The sequence below is a fragment of the Rana temporaria genome, chromosome 2 (assembly GCF_905171775.1).
Source record: "Rana temporaria chromosome 2, aRanTem1.1, whole genome shotgun sequence".
Classification (NCBI taxonomy): domain Eukaryota; kingdom Metazoa; phylum Chordata; class Amphibia; order Anura; family Ranidae; genus Rana; species Rana temporaria.
This window is the reverse complement of record NC_053490.1, coordinates 109,670,604-109,683,218: the sequence shown is the minus strand read 5'-3', so window position 1 is coordinate 109,683,218 and position 12,615 is coordinate 109,670,604. Positions and strand designations below refer to the sequence as shown.

At 43.9% G+C, this 12,615-nt stretch overlaps 1 protein-coding gene across 3 annotated transcripts in view; it reads left to right on the top strand.

Moving 5' to 3' along the window:
- The window catches only part of ZNF385A (zinc finger protein 385A), a 441,621-nt gene that overhangs the window by 284,022 nt on the left and 144,984 nt on the right, over positions 1-12,615 (top strand). The gene's annotated exons all lie outside the window — the stretch shown is intronic.

Sequence of the window (12,615 nt, the reverse complement as noted above, 5' to 3'; positions counted from 1 at the left end):
TAGGACTGTACAATCAGATTGCATAATGTATTGCCACACACTAGCCCTAGCCAGTGAATCCAGCTGTGGACAATCGTGTATTGTAGTGTCAAACAGTTTGCAACAGTTAAAATAAAACCTTTTTTTCCCTTATGTTTGATTCCAGCAACTAAAAGACGTAAGAACTGCAAACAAAGTATGTTAATGCTTATGAGCTGGAGTTGTAATTGCACGGTATTCTGCTCAAACAAGCAGCTCATTTAGCAGATGTCAAAGCCGAAGTGCTCATTATAGTTTGTTTGTGGACAGCTCTCTGGTGCTCTCTGGTGTCCAACACATAGTACTGAGAAATTCAATAAACTTGTACCTAAGTAAAGAACCAGTGGCTAGCGACATTTAAGACTACACTAATTCATTTGTTTACTAAATACACAACACTTAAAGTGGAGGTTCACCCAAAAAATAAATTTTTAACATTACGTTCAGCCGAGTTGTCCTAATGACAATCGGCTGTTTTTTTTTTTCTCGTACATACCGTATTTTCACCGCCGCTTCCAGGTATGTCTTCTGCGGGACTGGGCGTTCCTATCTGATTGACAGGCTTCCGACCGTCGCATACTACGCGTCACGAGTTGCCGAAAGAAGCCAAACGTCGGTGCGCAGGCGCCGTATAGAGCCGCACCGACATTCGGCTTCTTTCGGCAACTCGTGATGCGCTGTATGCGACGGTCGGAAGCCTGTCAATCAGATAGGAACGCCCAGTCCCGCAGAAGACATACCCGGAAGCGGCGGTGAAATACGGTATGTACAAAAAAAACAAAAAAAAACAGCCGATTGTCATTAGGACAACTCGGCTGAATGTAATGTTAAAAATGTATTTTTGGGTGAACCCCCGCTTTAAGTAATGAGGGGGGGTCAAACTTTCATCATGGGCAACATCAGCATTATGATTGTTCTTAAAAAGGGCCAGTTGTATCTGTAAGATTAGATGTCCAGCGCATCCCCTCCCCTTACATTAGATGTCAAGAGCCACCCCACCATCAGAAGTTAAGTCCGCCACTCTCCCTTACATCACAGTGCACCCCCCTTTTCCTTATGCTGCTGCTGGGAAGAAGCTGGATGCATTGCATGAAAGCAGAAAGTAAGGATCTGGAGGAGGACCAGCTGGAGCTGCAGCAGAGGTGCGAGGGCCACATTCGGCCCGCGGGCCTTGTGTTTTACACCTGTGAATAAGGTGTATCTAAGGCCTAATTCTCAGGGGGCTTACACACATTGCCTGTTATTGGGCCATGTTTTGCTGCATGCAAGCAAGCAGCCTATTCGTGTCTCTGGGGACACAGCGCCTGCACAGACACAGACGGTCTTCCCCAATCTGACATGTAGGTGTAGGAGAATGGCCCTGAATGCATTGAGGTTGATTTGTTAAAACTTGAGAGTGCAAAATCTGGGGCAGCTGTGCATGGTAGCCAATCAGCATCTAACTTAAGCTTGTTCAATTAGGTTTTGACAAAACAAAAAACTGAAGGCTGATTGTTTCTGTGCAGAGCTGCAGCAGATTTTGCACTCGCCAGTTTTATGAAATCAACCTCACACTGTTAGCCGGCAGGCAGGGTAGCCATTACAAATTTTGGGGCCTCTTACACAGCTTTAGGCAGGGCCCCCCTGGAGCAGGGAACCAGGGGGTGCGCCCTGGGGACCATCGGGCCCCTTACAGGTGTAATGCAAAAAAAAAAACGGGAGGGGGGCCAGCCGGGCCTGTAAGGGGCCCTGGCGACCATCGGGCCCCTTACAGGTGTAATGAAAAAAAAAGGGGGGGGCAAATGCACTCTGCAAGAGCATTTGCTCCAGAGCTTAGTAAATGAGCAGAAGCTCTGCTGACTTCCATCATCTATTTTTTTTTATTGTTTTTCTTGAACGTGATTGGGTACTCTTTACAAAGTGAAGCTTCGCCTCATTTACAATTTTTTCTTAGCAAAGTGCAGTCTGTTTGTCTTTAGTAAATCAACCAGTTAGTCTTTCTATTTATCCTTGTGATCACTGGCACTGAAAATGAGAAATATTTTGAGCTGTCAGTAGAACAGGAATAGAGGGAAAATCTTCCATTTGGAACACTTGTTCTGATTACAACTACTCTCCCTCCAATTGGAAAAAGATCTTAACAAAATGGACAGGGGTTTAACAATTACCTACTCTATACACAATTTAAAACCGGTTCCATATAGATAGATATTCTTTAAAGCGGAGTTCCGCCAACATTTTTTTTTTAAAGTCAGCAGCTACAAATACTGCAGCTGCTGACTTTTAATATACGGACACTTACCTGTTCTGGGCGTCTGCGATGTCGGCACCCGAAGCCGATCTGTCCCTCAGCTCTCGGGTGGAGGTGCTGTCATCTTGGGTAAGGGAATACGTAAGTGAAGCCTTGAGGCTTCACTTCCTGGTTCCCTACTACGCATGCGCGAGTCACGCTGCACGATTCCACTGGTGCCTGTGGTCATCTGGGACCTGTGTGTGTCCCAGAAGACAGTGGGGAGGGACAGAGAAGGCACAGGATGTGGCGTAGGTTGCCATGGCAACCTATGCCCTAAATTGGGAGCAAATACCTGGATTACACAGGTATGTGCTCCCTCCTCCCCCCTGAAAGGTGCCAAATGTGACACCGGAGGGGGGGGGGGGATCCAAAAAGCGGAAGTTCCATTTTTGGGTGGAACTCCGCTTTAAAGCCCATGGTTGCGGTATGTACTTATATTTTTAATGAGATGTCTCTCTTGTGCTGGTTATATTTGTCATTTTTGAAAGCCAAACTCAAATATGGCACAAGGAGGGTTTTCTGGTATACAAATTGACTAGCGGGCATCCATTGCTCTTTGATCTTACAACTATGCAGTTTAACCACTTAAGGACCACCCCATGTACATGTACGTCCACAATATGGCACGTACAGGCACATGGGCGTATAGGTACGTCCTCGCCTATTAGCGGGTGGGGGGTCCGATCGGGACCCCCCCCGCTACATGCGGAGGTCGGGTCCGCTCGGGGAGCGATCCGGGACCACGGCGCGGCTATTTGTTTATAGCCGCTCCGTCGCGATCGCTCCCCGGAGCTGAAGAACGAGGAGAGCCGTGTGTAAACACGGCTTCCCCGTGCTTCACTGTGGCGGCGCATCGATCGCGTCATTCCCTTTATAGGGAAGACACGATCGATGACGTCATTCCTACAGCCACACCCCCAAACAGTTGTAAACACATACTAGGTGCACCCTAACTCCTACAGCGCCACCTGTGGTTAACTCCCAAACTGCAACTGTCATTTTCACAATAAAGAATGCAATTTAAATGCATTTTTTGCTGTGAAAATGACAATGGTCCCAAAAATGTGTCAAAATTGTCCGAAGTGTCCGCCATAATGTCGCAGTCACGAAAAAAATTGCTGATCGCCGCCATTAGTAGTAAAAAAAAAATAAAAAATAAAAATGCAATAAAACTATCCCCTATTTTGTAAACACTATAAATTTTGCGCAAACCAATCGATAAACGCTTATTGCGATTTTTTTTACTAAAAATAGGTAGAAGAATACGTATCGGCCTAAACTGAGGAAAAAAAATGTTTTTATATATGTTTTTGGGGGATATTTATTACAGCAAAAAGTAAAAAATATTGCTTTTTTTTCAAAATTGTCGCTCTATTTTTGTTTATAGCGCAAAAACTAAAAACCGCAGATGTGATCAAATACCACCAAAAGAAAGCTCTATTTGTGGGGAAAAAAGGACGCCAATTTTGTTTGGGAGCCACGTCGCACGACCGCGCAATTGTCTGTTAAAGCGACGCAGTCCCGAACTGTAAAAACACCTTGGGTCTTTAGGCTGCATATTGGTCCGGGGCTTAAGTGGTTAAAAGTTTAAATAGTTGACAGGTTCACTTTAACTACTGGTGCCTCATATATTTTACTTTTTATTGCTTATTTTTATGTTTTGTGTCTACCTATAAATAATGTTCTAATCTTTTTTTAACATTAATTAACTCATCCAAAGTTAATTAAAATATCATTGGGAAAAGTTAATGATATAATTTCCCAGCTGATTACTTTATTCCCCAAAGGAAAACTATGTTCTGATTCTTATATGTTATGTACTGTGATTTATTATTAGTATTTTGCTTGATTGACTGACTAATTGATTTATCTAATTTAAGTTTCATAGAATCATGTTAATGGAATTTAAAATAACAAGTGTTAGGGATCATTCAGATTTCAGATCTATGCTTTAAAAACGTGTCAAAGTACAGTCTTTGTGAACTAAAAAGTATTTTTGTATCACAGTTATTGCTGCAAACTATCAAAAGCGCATGCAAACAGCTGCAAACAGGGGTTCAAGACACATCGTCAGATATACCACAGAGTTCAAGGCACAGCTCCAAATGAACCACAGCACCACTGCTGGGATGTGAACAGCCCTGGATCCAAACAGGGATGATATTTTAAACTGTATCTCCATCCAAAACTTTTAGTGGAGAAGCGTTAGAATCCATTAATATCAGTGCTAGGTGTTTACTGGCATCCAAGGCTCCACTGGGTAGATTTCCTCTTCACTTCCTGTCCTAGTGCCCTCAGAGTGAGGTCAGCCTGGTGCTTACTGGTGTCCAAGGCTCCACTGGGTAGACTTCCTCTTTACTTCCTGTCCTAGTGACCTCAGAGTGAGGTCAGCCTGGTGCTTACTGGTGTCCAAGGCTCCACTGGGTAGACTTCCTCTTTACTTCCTGTCCTAGTGGCCTCAGAGTGAGGTCAGCCTGGTGCTTACTGGGGTCCAAGGCTCCACTGGGTAGACTTCCTCTTTACTTCCTGTCCTAGTGGCCTCAGAGTGAGGTCAGCCTGGTGCTTACTGGGGTCCAAGGCTCCACTGGGTAGATCTCCTCTTCACGTCCTGTCCTAGTGACCTCAGAGTGAGGTCAGCCTGGTGCTTACTGGGGTCCAAGGCTCCACTGGGTAGATTTACTCTTTACTTCCTGTCCTAGTGACCTCAGAGTGAGGTCAGCCTGGTGCTTACTGGTGTCCAAGGCTCCACTGGGTAGACTTCCTCTTTACTTCCTGTCCTAGTGACCTCAGAGTGAGGTCAGCCTGGTGCTTACTGGGGTCCAAGGCTCCACTGGGTAGATCTCCTCTTCACTTCCTGTCCTAGTGCCCTCAGAGTGCGGTCAGCCTGATGCTTTGAAGGCTACAGTTTTTAAACAAAATTAGTAATATTCAAAATAAAAGCATAATTGCATATTGAACAGACTCCATCTCTAGTCCTTTCTCCTCCCGTCCCTACTTTCCTCTCAACACCCAATTTTCAAAAACTTTAAACATACATATCTCAGTTTTAGGCGCCTATGCAGTCATGTGATGAGCTTTGTCCTTCTTCTTCTTCTTCAGTGTCAGGCAGCATGCGGTCTTGAATGCTGCATTTGCATTGTGTGTGTTGTGTTTTGATGATGCTATCTCATGGGGTTGTGCCATTGCCAGCCTTGGCTCACAGAAAAGAGTTGGATTATGCTTGATGTCATTCATCACCAAAGTTGAGCAGGGACCAGGGACAGAGAAGACCATGAAGGTCATTGCTTGAATGTGGAGAGGGTGAAATGTGCATTAGTGCTGGCAAACTTAAGGGCGGGAAATTCCAGACAAAAAGGGTGATGACATCATGCATACATTACCATACTATGAATTATAGTGTAATATAAGTGGTCATAACAGGGGTAAAAATGTATTAAGGTGTGCGTTGATCAAGAGGGAGCAGAAAGGCCACTTTATAAGAAATTATGCAACACTGAGAGCCCTGGAAGGAGCATTACATGCTGTCACAAAGACAAAATGGCAGGATAGGGTGGAAGGCATGTAGGTGAGCACTGTAGTTAGCTGGGGTCAGATATTAGAGATGGGGAGGTATGGGGGAAAGGGGAAGATTATGGAATGAGGTAGGTATGGAGGGGGGTAGGGCTGTCTTAATGAGAGGGCACACCTGGGCACTGCTCAGGGGCCCCAGCTGCATGGGGGAGCCCCTGCACTTTCCCCAAAGCAGCTGGTCCTTGAGCCCACGCTGCCCCAAAATTGTCTCCATTGTAGGGGCCCCAGAGCATTACTTTGCCCAGGGGCCCATGATGCTATTAAGACGGCCCTGGGGGGAGGAGGAAAGAAAAGAAAGTGGAAGAGGAAAAAGGGAAGGGACATGAGAGTCCAGTGATAGTTAGCCTTGTGGTCATAAAGATATGAGTAATTAAAGATCTCTTTTCTCTGAAGATACATTGAGAGGACCTTCTAAGCGATTCTCAAAAAGGTTATTATTAGCAAGGGAGCAGATGAGATTGTATTCCCTTATACACATTCTATTGACTTTAAAGCAGGTCTACCAAATGTGTGCCATCTTGCCTGGTTCAGGACAACCCCTGAAAACATGTTGAAGGATAAGTAGGAATGTATTTAGTCAAGTGGGCATTGTGTAATGTCATCTGTAAATTACATCATAGGAGTTTTCTAATGCCAAGACATTCCTGGAACTTTTAACATTTGCAACCTGAATCTGCTGCCAGTCCTCAGACATTCTTAGGTTATGCAACGAAAAATGTACAGTTTTCAAGATCAGCAAAATAAAAATTGTTCTGAAAAATGGCAGATATGTCCCAAAGCACAGATAAAACCCATAAAGGTCCAGCCCCAACAATTGACTTTCATTAGCCCTTCCTAGGAAGTAAGGCTATTCTGAGAAGCATCTTTTATGCACTACATACCTTTATATTATTTCATATCATAAGGAAGAATTTTCATTTAGATGTATTTTCTTAAAAAAAAAAATATTAAAGCAGTGTCAAAGCATTTCCCGTTATTTCGCTTTCCGTCTCCAGCAGGCTGATGTTGTCGCAGGTTCTGATTCATCTTAATGAGTAGAAGCATTTTTCTACATGCAGTGATGTGTTTTACGCTAGAAAAGCCTCAGTGGTCCTTTGTTCCATATACCCGAAAGACCTGTGAAGTTTTAAAAGCTCCACGCATAGCTCAGCATCAAAGGACTCTTTTGTAGGCCATATAAATGGCAACGCAATTATCAGATTCACTCTTGTGGTGTGATAACAACCTGTATTTGAATGTGATACAGAACATGCAGCTGCATTAATGTCCACTTTGCAATGTGAACTGAACACACAGGGGTCACTAAAAAAATGGCAATACTCAATACAGCTTTTCCATACAGTCTTAAAAAGACGTCTGACTTTAGAACTGTACAGGGATTGAAGAAATTGCCTGCCTTAGTTGTTCAGTGCAAGTTTATTCTGCCAAGGGTTATGATGTGTGTCCAAACCCATTCAACACATATAAGTGGTCAGAATGCACAAAACAAACATACTAGTAAATTACAGTAATTCATATTATTGCCTTTGGTGCTAAAACAGTGACAATTGTCCAAATTGTTCCTGCTTTAAAAGTAAATAATAGTTCTAAATCTTGATCAGTGCACCAACCTTATAATTTCTGTGCTTTCCATCCAAGAATAGTGCTGAATACAATGTACACATGTATCGCCAGTTATTAAGGTAAAGTACAGCTGAGAGAGAGGAGAGTTTTCTTAAAGTGTTTTTTTCTTAGTTATTGTTTCTAAGTAACCTTCTGTATAGTGTACTGAGTAGTTTTACAAACTTGCTTTGAGATGATATCGAAAAGGACTCCAGACAGTGGCTTGTGGCCCATATGTATCTGAGGCCTCCTACACACGACCGAGTTTCTCGGCAAAAACCAGCAAGAAACCTGCTGGTTTTTTTTTTTGCCGAGGAAACCGGTCGTGTGTACACTTTGACGAGGAAACTGTCGAGGATCTCGTCGAGCCAAATCCAAATCTTGAGCATGTCTTCTTTTTCCTCGACGGGAATGGGGAAATTTAACTCGCCGAGATCCTCGACAGCCTAACAAGGAACTCGACGAGCAAAACGATGTGTTTTCCCCCGTCGAATTTCTCGGTCGTGTGTACGAGGCTTCACAGCTGTGTTTGGCGTTGCTTGTGGTATTAAAAATATACAGGTGTGCTGTTTGTTTAAAGAACTGTTTTGCTGTGATACTGTGATAAACTTTTGCAGTGATAAGATGTGACTTAACCAGTTGATATAAAATACAGGGAGTAGTCATTTTGATTTTGGAAGTTCGCGGAAGTATTTTTGCATACATGTATCTTTTGGATTTGTTTTAAGCTTGCTCCCTAAACTACCAGGGGTTGCATGTAATATTCAGTGACATTAAAGCTTTATAAAGATGGCAGACACTGTAGACATGCAACAAGAGGCAGTAAGGAACTTTAGGAATACTATCAGAGATGGTGTTTGCCTGTTGTCTCTGACCATCTCTTGTAGCATGCCTGTTGTCTCTGACCATCTCTTGTAGCATGCCTGCCAACTCTGACTATCTCTTGTAGCATGCCTGCCATCTCTGACCATCTCTTGTAGCATTCCTGTAGTCTCTGACCATCTCTTGTAGCATTCCTGTAGTCTCTGACCATCTCTTGTAGCATGCCGGTAGTCTCTGACCATCTGAGACTACAGGCATGGTACAGGAGATGGTCAGAGATGACAGGCATGCTGCAAGAGATGGTCATAGGCTACAGTCATGCTACAGGAGATAGTCAGAGATGACAGGCATGCTACAAAAGATGGTCAGAGATGACAGGCATGCTACAAAAGATGGACAGAAACTACAGGCATGCTACAAGAGATGGTCAGAAACTACAGGCATGCTACAAAAGATGGTCAGGGGTAACAGGCATGCTACAAGGTGTGGAACTCCATCGGAGAAAAATCCATGCATGCTCAGAATCAAGTCGACGCATTCAGCATTGAACTTAATTTTTTCGGCTCGTCGTAGTGTTTTACGTCACTGCGTTTTGGCACGGTCAGAATTTAGTCTGATAGTGTTTATGCAAGACTGATGAAAGTCAGCTTCATTGGATATCCGAAGAAAAAATCCATCGGATTTGATTCCATCAGAAATCAGATCGTGTGTACAGAACATAAGTGGTCTTTGTAAGTGCTGGATCAATCTGCCACTGCTCATAAAACCATTAGCAATCTCAAGAGGAACGCTAGGGTTTCATGGGACCTGGTTTATATTATGCTCCATTGCATTGAATGGTGGCTCTTGTCCTGCTCCTCTCTGGGTATGAGGGCAGAACAGCAGAGCTCTTATATGGTGCCCCGTACAGCTACCTGTTATCAACAGTATTCAGCATGATGTTCCATCTAATTATAGGCCTCGTACACACGACCGTTTTCCTCGATAGAATCCATCAAGAAACTTGGTGGCAGAGCATTTTTGCCGAGGAAACCGGTCGTGTGTACGTTTTTCATCGAGGAAACTGTCGAGGAACTCAACGAGGAAAAAAGAGAACAAGTTCTCTTTTTCCTCGACGGGAGTCTCAATTTCCTCGTCGTGTTTCTCGTTGGGCTGGTTTTCGACGAGAAACGCGATCGTGTGTATGCTTAGAAACCCGCGCATGCTCAGAATAAAGTATGAGACGGGAGCGCACCTTCGGTAAAATTAGCGTTTGTAATGGAGATAGCACATTTGTCACGCTGTAACAGACTAAAAAGTCAAATCGTCTCTTACCAAACTTTTACTTAACACGCAGTAACATGAGATTAGCAAAAGCAGCCCCAAGGGTTGTGCCAGTGGAATCGAACTTCCCCTGCCATTGTATGTGTTGTACGTCACCGCGTTTGAGAACGAGGAGATTTGGTCTTGACCGTGTGTACGCAAAGAAAGCTTGTCAAGTTTCTCGACAAGCCTAGCAAGGAACTCGTCGAGGAAAACGATGTGTCTTTTCCGACGAGTTCCTCGGTCGTGTGTACGAGGCCATAATGTCTGGGACCTGAAAATTATTGACAAGCAACTTACAAACTGCATATTAAATCTTGCCTTAATGTTATTTTATCAAAGGCCAAGGGATAACAGAATGAATGTACTTTCAGTAACAGACGTTATTCATCATGCTAGAAAATGCAATACCTTTGACTGAGGCTACCGGCTTTGATCCATTGCTTTGGTGAACACATCACTTTTTTATTAACAGCCTCAATCTTTAAACAGTCCATACATACAATAGGCATTTTCTATCAGCAATGCACACCCCCATCCACCTATCACCGCACAGGATAACATCTTTACACTATTTTATTCGTTCCTAGTCCACTTTCAAAACATTTTCCAGCAAGATGAGAGATCGTATTGGTCTCGAAGATTATGTTTTTACAAATTGTGCAGATACCCCTCATATTTTATAATCTTGCACAGGCTGAAGATACAAACGGTTTGTGTTGCTAGATTTCAGTTTACAGAGGTTTTATATATGTGCTCCTTTCAATAATTAATGGCGAGTTCACCTTTACTAAAAAAACTACCTATGCGGTAGTTTATTGACCTATGGCAGCCTGACTGAAAACTCCCAAAAATGGTGTCCCCCCTATAAAGTACAGCCTTGTTCTAGGACAGGGGTCTCCACACTTTTCAAGCAAAGGGCCAGTTTACTGTCTTTCAGACTTCAGGGGGGCCGGATTCTGACCAGTGGGGGTAGAAAATTTCCAAGGGCCGAGTGAGAATAAACATGGCCCCAGTGCTGGTGGGCAGTAGGAGGAGGAATAGTGCTCCATCATTGCTATTAGTGGCATAAATAGTGCCCCATTGTTGGTGTCATTGGGAGGAATAGTGCCTCATATCGTTGGGAGCAATACTGCCCCAAGGGCCGGATGAAGGCTAGCAAAGGGCCACATCTGCCCCTCGGGCCGCAGTTTGGAGACCCCTGTTCTAGGACATTGCTAAGAAGCTTTGAGCTGTCGATACTTGTCCTCACCATCACAGGAGCGAATGCTTTGTCAGATTGAAAATTCGACCAATGCTCAGAGCTACCCCAATGGGAGAGAGAGAAACAATTGGAGAGAGTACTCATCCTGTGATAAATAGCGAGTTTTTGATAACTGCATGGTTTTAACAGCAACTATAATACTATAACATGTAATTATTTAGTGACAGCATTCTTTTAACACTGCACTCTCAGGTATCTAATGTTTATGGATTTTTCTTGGCCCCCTTGAACACTGTCTATTATCGATATTCATAATTTTTTGTAACATTTGCCATCTATTTATGTGAAAAAGGTCATACTTATTACCTAACTTTTTGCTGTAACAGCTTCAAAATCAGTTACATAGTAGTTTGTTTGCTTCTATGCAAACCATTTTTGCAGGCAGTCACAGGTATGATCAGGGGCGGACTGACCATTGAGGCACTCGGGCACTGCCCCAGGGCCCCATGCCACTAGGGGGCCCCATCAGGGTTGCCAGGCTCAGTAAAACCAGGGACAGTATGTAAAAATATGTGTTTTTTTACATCTGTCCCCAGGGCCGCTTATAGGGGAGGACCACCAGTCCTCCTGTAGGGGGCCCGGGCCCACAGGGGGGCCCAAACAGCAGAGGAAGTCAGTGTGGCCAGATGGAGGGGCAATTACAGGATGCCCTATGTGACTCTCTGCAGCAGCTGAAAAACGGTTTCTCTCCCTCCCACCGACTTTCAGCTGCTGCAGGGAGAGACACAGACACAGCTGCCGGCTTCCCTGTCCCATTCAAAAAATAACAAATTGTAACCCTGTATTGTTTTAATCCCTTTTATTAAGCAGTACACCAAGCAGAGTTTCCATAGATGCAGCATGCCCTGATAAGGTGCATTTGAACTGCTGATAAATCGCAGCATTTGTCGTGTCAAATTTTGCATTTTTCATTAAAACACAGCGGTGTGCATTTGAATGGAGAATGCAGTGTTTAGCTAGAACACCCATCAACATGAACCCCAGTCCTGCCACGTTACCTTCAGTGCCAGAGTATCTCTACTACACACTGGGGGTTATTTACGAAAGGCAAATCCACTTTGCACTTGGAAGTGCAGTCGCTGTAGATCCGAGGGGAACATGCAAGGAAAATAAAAAACAGGATTTTAGCTTGCACATGATTGGATAATAAAATCAGCAGAGCTTCCCCTCATTTCAGATCTTCCCCTTAGATTTACAGCGACTGCACTTGCAGAGTGGATTTGCCTTTAGTAAATCGAATCCACTGTCTTTAGGGACAGAGTAACCCTGCCAATTGCCTTCTGGGTCAGAGTAACCCTGCCACAGTCTGGTAGTCCTGCCACCCAAAAAAGACACGTATAGCTCACCTGACCTTAAGACTGCATTCACACCTCAGCGTTTTGAATCACCGGCAGATTTGGGGTGATTCTGCCCACGATTTCAAAACGCAGAGGTGTGAATGATAAATCAAAAAACGCACAGATGTTTTTTTTTTGAATAGCACCTAAAATTGCTGTGCGGTTCTGCATTGATAAATCGCACTGCATTTGCGGGAACCTACATTGCGTAAAGCATGTCGCCCAAAAGTAGCTCCTGAACTTTTTGTTGACCGAAAAGCTTCATATCATGCCCGTTGCCACAATTGCAGCGTGAGCAATTTTAGGTGACATTAAAATGAATGGAATCTCAAATGTGCATTCCGCGATTTGTCATTCACACCTCTGCGCTTTGAAATTGCGGGCAGAATCGTGGCACATTCGCCTGCGATTCAAAACGCTGAGGTGTG